This window comes from Hipposideros armiger, unplaced genomic scaffold (genome assembly GCF_001890085.2).
Source record: "Hipposideros armiger isolate ML-2016 unplaced genomic scaffold, ASM189008v1 scaffold_13, whole genome shotgun sequence".
Classification (NCBI taxonomy): domain Eukaryota; kingdom Metazoa; phylum Chordata; class Mammalia; order Chiroptera; family Hipposideridae; genus Hipposideros; species Hipposideros armiger.
Genome location: NW_017731363.1, coordinates 2,643,028 through 2,649,893, shown reverse-complemented (window position 1 = coordinate 2,649,893; position 6,866 = coordinate 2,643,028). Strand labels below are relative to the sequence as shown.

At 40.9% G+C, this 6,866-nt stretch overlaps 1 pseudogene; it reads left to right on the top strand.

Annotated features, from left to right (window-relative positions):
* The first annotated feature begins 459 nt into the window (after nt 1-459).
* LOC109395332 (poly(rC)-binding protein 2-like) lies at nt 460-2,256 on the top strand (annotated as a pseudogene).
* Nucleotides 2,257-6,866: the final 4,610 nt, after the last annotated feature.

Sequence of the window (6,866 nt, the reverse complement as noted above, 5' to 3'; positions counted from 1 at the left end):
GTTTATTGGGCACTTGGATGTCCTCTTCTGTACAGCTTATGTTCAAGCTTTTTGCTGATTACTCTGTTTTCTATTTCTTTCTTAATTTATAGGAGTTCTTTATTCTAGATAAAAGTCTTTTGTTGTGTATAGGAGTTACAAACGTCTTCTCTCCTCTATGGCTTGCTTTTTTCTCTTTCTTAATGGGGCCTTTTGTTCAACAAAATTCTTCATTTAAATGTAATCAAATGTATCAATTGTTTTCCCATGCTTAGTGCTTTGTGTGTCTCCTCTAATCACATCTGTCTCCATGTCTAGGGAGCTCGATTTTGAATGGTCAAGTCTTTGGTCACTGGTAGTGGTGAAAATCAAAAACTGCAGGCTCAAGAAGAAAAGAGGAGTGTATGAGAAGGGCAATGGCTGACGGCCAGAGGAAGAACAATAGGAACTGGCAGGGAGGGACAAGGGCCCTGCAGGAGGATGGAGGGCATGACTGAAGGTGGATTAAATGTCTTCACCATCCAGCTCCTTATGCATGGAAAGGGAGTTGGTAGTATCATCAGAAAGAAAGGAGGATCAGTTAAGATGATGTGTGGGGAAAGAGGTGTGCATTATCAACATCTCAGAAGGGATTTGTGCTAAGAGAATTACCACTTCGGCTGGACCCACTAATGCCATCTTTAAAGCCTTTCTTATGAATATTGACAAACTACTATAGAAAAGGACATCAGCATAATAGCACAGCTACCAGTAGACCCTGGTCACCCTGAGACTGGTGGTCCCTGCTATCAGTGTAGTTCTTTCATTGGGAAAAGTGGTTTCAAGATCAAGGATATATGACAAGAGAGTACAGGGGCTCAGGTCCAGGTGGCAGGGAATCTGCTTCCCAATTCAATCGAGCAGGCCATTACAACTGCTGGCATGAGAAATCCATCACTGAGTGTGTCAAACAGACCTGTCTGGTCATGTTGGAGTCACCCTGACCTGAAAGCCATCCAGCTCTCTGGTCATCTTTGCAGGTGGTCAGGACAGGTACAGAACAGGCAGCAATGTCTGAGTTTTCCCCGTAGCACCTCATACATGTACCTAAGCACTGACCTGAAGAGACTCCCTCTGGAGACCTACACCATTCAATGACAGCATGTCATTCCATAGCCACATTTGGCCAAGCTGCCCCTGTGGGTAATGTAAAAGTCTTGTTTTTCTATGATGCATGGCAGCCCTGGGTCCAGTGACATTGAAATTCAATGAAGTAAAAGGCGATTGGAGCCAAGACTTGGAAACAACTGAATTGCCCATTGGTAGACGACTGGATTAAGAAACTGTGGTACATTTACACAATGGAGTATTACTCCGCTATAAACTAGAATGAAATTGTAACATTTGGGACGATATGGATGGACTTAGAGACTATTATGTTAAGTGAAATAAGTCAGTCAGAGAAAGACAAATACCATATGATTTCACTTATATGTGGAGTCTAAAAAACTGAATGAACGAGGAAAGTAAACAGAAGTGGTCTCAGAGATATAGAGGAACAACTGATGGCTGTTGGTTGGGGGTGGTGGGGATGAGGGAGAGAAGGAGGGGGCTGGACAGCATAAATACGCAGCTGCAGTGTTGCCATGGGGACATGGGGGACAATTCAAGGAATGTAATTGATAATGTTGTGAATATTTTGTAGGGTGTCAGGTGGTCACATGTCTTGCATCATGGATGAGGAAGAGGCTTGATCACTGCACTGTACACCTGAAGCTGATGTTGTATAATATTGTATGTCAACTATAGTTGAATATATATATAGTCATGGGACGTGGAGTATAGTGTGGGAGTGGAGTCAAGGGATTTGTAATAGATATGTATGATATTGGTGGGAAATGGGGCGGTGGATTGGGGGAGGGGGTTGTCACTTCGAGGGATAAAAAGTATAACTATTGCACTGTGTTGTACAGCTGAAACTAATTCTAAAAAATGTGTATTTCATAATAAAAAAATAAAATAAATTTAAAAAGGCTATTGGGCAGGTTTGGATGCATCCACTAAAACTATTCATGAATCACCATTCCAAGCATTTTAATTGGCGGCACAATTGGGCATGAGGGTGCCAAAATCAATAAGATCTACCAGATGTCTGGGACACAGATCAAAATTACAAATCCAATAGAAGGATCTAGTGATAAGCAGGTTAATATCATTGAATCTGCTGCCAGCATTAGCCTGGTTCAATATTTGAGTATCAGGCTTTTCTTGGAGACGGGTGGCATGGAGAGCAGCTAAAACAATGCAGATTCATCTATAATCCTTCTTGGCTGTTCACCACTCTTGATCCATCTGTGTAGTTTCTGAATAGTCAGCAATTCCAGCTTTTAAATAGTCTGTAATGTTTCAGTTTCTTTATACTTTATCATCCACTCATGATTTTTAAAGTATTTTAATTCTTTTATTCACTTAGCTGTTAGAGCTGAGTTTCATATTTAGTTTTATAAGCCTCTCCCTGTTTTATTTGGGGTTTTTTTTTGCTCATAATTGTTTTGTTTGTCATAGAACCATAAAAGTGGAATATTAATACAATTCAGTTTAGTTCTAGAATGTCAGCAATTTTTCCAAAAAAATAATCAAAAGATGGACTGGAAAAAATTTTTAGCCAGATAAGGTTTTCCACATAGTTATTTTTCTACTGTTTTGCAATCACATGAAGCTTGGAATCTTGATACATTCTTGTTCTGAGTATCTATTTGTTTTATTTTCCCATGACAAAAGCTACCAGGACAAGAACATTATATTCTATTGGTAATGACTGTGGAACAACCTATGGGAGATAAAAGAACTGACATTTATTGGTTTGCTACTATATATCAAGCTCCGTACTGAGCTGTTGGGGCACATTACATAGTTAATTCTCTTAACAGTTCTGGAGGGAGGTATTATTATCCGTCTTTTATAAGTGGGGAAACTGAGGTTTACTGAGGCAAAATAAGTTGAGCAAGGTCACACAAGTCAAAGGCCCAGTGAATGGCAAAGGCAAGATTTGAACTCAAGATTGACTCTAACCCCAAAGTTCATGGCTTTCCCACGCAGCATGCTGCCATCTGGTAAGAGCAGGGAACTTGGCAAAGTTGTTCTGTGACAGTGAATTATCAAGTGTTGCCTTTGTTGCATGATAATACGTCTTCGGATTCACTTTCTGTCTTGGTGTAAGTCTGCCTAGAAGCAGAACCCAAGAGAGGGATTTGGGTTGTGATTCCAGGAAACACCAGTAGGGGAAGTGAGACTGGAAGGGAAGGCAGCCAATAAAGAAAACATTATCCAACACTGGGGGTCACTGGAGCTCAGTCCTGCTGGGGAACTCCCAGAGCCCATTGTTGCCCCATACCCCACTCACTGTTGCTCCAATGGAGGGGTGATGCAGCTGGGTATTTATCCACCAACTCACGGCCATCATTAGATGAGGGCAGCCTTGGCGGGGGTTAGTTCACAGCCCTTAGGGCTTGCCCTGAAGGTGGGCCCAGATGCTCCTAGGGCGGGAAAAGGCTGTGCAGGTGTTTGCAGAAAAGAGCCTTTGGCATAGTGGTTGATACCAAGGGGATGTAGCAGAAAACCAACAGTCTGCTGCACCACCTACTAATAAAAGCCAATGAGAAATAGAAATAAACATGAGCTCTGGTAGAGGAGAGAACGCTATAGAAGAGTTTAAATTCTCTCCAAAGGATTGTGCAATGTAATATTCCTGAGATGTTAACACTGGCACCTTCAAATGTAATTTGCCACACTGAGGAAGTGACACCCCAGCACACTACAGTTTAATAATTTAGCTATTTTTCGAGAGCAATCCTATTAACAATCCATTCATTTTCTCCATGGCAGTTCAGTCATTGAAATTCACCTACTGTGTCTTGTGACTATTAGTGATACTCTGGGAAGTATTATTTATGAACGTGTACAAAAAAAGATTTGACAAAGATTTCACATGCAACCTGATACTAAAGACGTGATTTCCAAATCTGATTGAGGAATGAGCTGGGCTGGGTTCAGTCTCAGACGTTCTCTTATAGCTGAAGATTTTCATCTCACTTTCCCATTCACAAAATGGGGGGAGGGGTGGATAGTGGAGGTGGTATTTAGAGATTTGAAATACCAACTAAATAAAGGGGCTTTTTAATGCTAATTAGCCCACTTAATCCCTTCCAGGGACTAGGACTTTCAACAGTTTTAAAATAGAAGAAAATGCAATAAATGGGGAAGGGGGGAGGAGTTGACTATTTAAGAAAGCACAACTGAAGTTAACTTGCACTGAGTATAGAGGGCTGTGATGCTGGATAGATTCAGAAAGAGCAAACATTCAAAAGAAAAACACTACAAAATTGAAATAATTTTCCGTTTCTGGCTCAATTCCTTGTTCAATGTACAGCTTGTGCCCTGCTTTGTACAAAGGTGCTGCAAGTTAATTCATTGGCTCTTGTAAAAGTAGTTTCACATCAAAGAATAAAAGAAAATTAGGCTAACTAGTTATCAAAGCAGTCACTCTACACACGCCCCCACACACATACCTTTTTAAAGATAACATTTTCTTTTTTCAAGATAAAATAATTTCTAAGATGTTCTGATGCTTGGCATGTATTTTAGCCTCAGAACTTTGTCTGTTATTGGGGTCGCCTAAATCGCTTGCTGATCATAGAACTAATGATAGAATCAGACTGACCCAGGTTAGAGTTCAGGTTCTGCCACTTCTTAGTTTTTTTGTTTTTGTTTTTGTTTTTTTGGGGGGGGTTACTTGTAAAATGGGGCTAATAATGGTATATTCTTTATCAGCTGTAGGAAAAATTGTGCTTCAGTGCAAAACGATGCACTGTCCAGAGCAAGGAGGTCAAAGAACCTCTCTGTGGGCCGGCTGAGTGGCGCGATGGTTAAGAACTGGCTTGGAACGCCAGAGGACCCCGGTTCGGATCCCACATATGAGGGCCAGTGACACTGCCCTCTACAGCTAAGATGCTGAACAACAGCTCAACCTGGAGCTGGGCTGCCGTGAGTCGCCAGGGACAGCGTAGGCTGCAGCCCTTGCTGCAGTGGGTTGCCATGGGCTACCGTGTGTAGCCAGCAGCCAGCGTGAGCGGCCAGCAGCTGCAGTGAGCGGCCGTCCAGAAGCCGGCGACTGATCTGCCTCACCCGGGAAGAGCGCAATGATGGTGCCAACTTGGGCCAGTGAAGCAACATCCTCCACAACTAGACTGAAGAACAAAAGGACAGCAACTTGTCTGTTCCCCTTCCCCCAATTCCCCAGCACTGTTCCCATCCCCCCCAATTTCCCAATAAAAATCTTAAAAAAAAAATGAGCGCTCGTAATTTCCCTTTAAAAAAAAAAAAAGAAAAAGAACCTCTCTGTAAAGGGCCAGATAGTAAATATTTTCTGTTTTGTGGTCTACATGGCCACTGCTGCAACTATTCAGTTCTGCCATTGTGGCATCAAAGCTACTATAGAAAATACACAAATGAGTGTGTGTGGCTGTGTTCCAATAAAATTTTATTTACAAAAACAGACAGTGAGCTGCATTTGTCACATGGGCAGTAGTCTAGATCACACCTTTCTTAAGGTTATATTCTAGCCTTTTATTGCCTTTCAGCCATTTTAGAACTCTGTATTTGCAAAACAATTCTTGTCTGCCAACACACAAATTCTGTCCAATAGAGGTTCAACTGACTTCCCTCCATGACTGTGGAGGAGATCAATTTTACTTTCATTTGTGTACTCATTTAAATATTTCTGACCTATAAATGTTCTTTGGATTCTCCCTTGAACTCATTGTAAAATCTTACCCGTTCCCTCATCAATGAGTTAAATTAAATATTTAACATTGTTAAAGAAAAAATTATTCCACATCTTGGCTATTGTAAAGAATGCGGCAATGAACACAGGGGTGCATATATCTTTTCAAATTAGTGTTTTCATTTTCTTTGCATAAATACCCAGAAGTTAAATTGTTGGGTCGTACGGTATATGTTTTTTCACTTTTTGGAAGAATCTCCATCCTGTTTTCCACAGGGACTGCACCAGTTTGCAGTCCCACCAACAGTGCACAAAGTGTTCCTTTTTCTCCACATCCTCGCCAGCACATTTTATTTGTTGACTTTTTGATAATAGCCATTCTGCTAAGATATGGAAGCAACCTCAGAGTCCATTGATAGATGAATACATAAAGATTATATATTGGAATTTTATGCAGCAATAAAAAATTATGAACTCTTGCCATTTGTGACAACAGGGATGGATCTAGAGGGTATTATGCTAAGTGAAATAATTCAGGCAGAGAAAGACAAATACCATATGATCTCACTTATATGTGGAATCTCAAAAGAAAACAAACAAACAAAACAAAACAAAAACAGACCCATAGAAACAGAGACCAAATGGGTGGTTCCCAGAAGGGAGGGGGTGGGGGACGGATGAAAAGGGGAAGGGGATTATAGACAATAATATTGTGATAAGTCCACAGGGTGACAGATGATTACTAAATTAGTGGGGTGATCACATTGTAAGGCATAAAAATGTCAGATCACCTGAAACTAATACAACCAATACAAGATTGTATACCAACTATAATTAAATAAAAAATTAATTAGAAAAAGAAAAATTATTCTGATACTTCTTAAAATGGTAAGGAAGACTTTATTCAGGACTATTGCAAAAGGTGTCAAGCCTATCACAGTAGGGGAAAGAGATCGGACTCCATTTTGAACGTGGCAAAGACAGCTGGGGATTCATAGCCAACAAGCAGAGCGAAGGGGTCAGTGGACAGAAAATTACTAAGAGGAGACATGAAGGGTGGGGGGGTTCTTGCTAAACTGACTTAACAGGGTTCTGGCTGAAGGCAGGCCAGCTGATCAGGTATTAA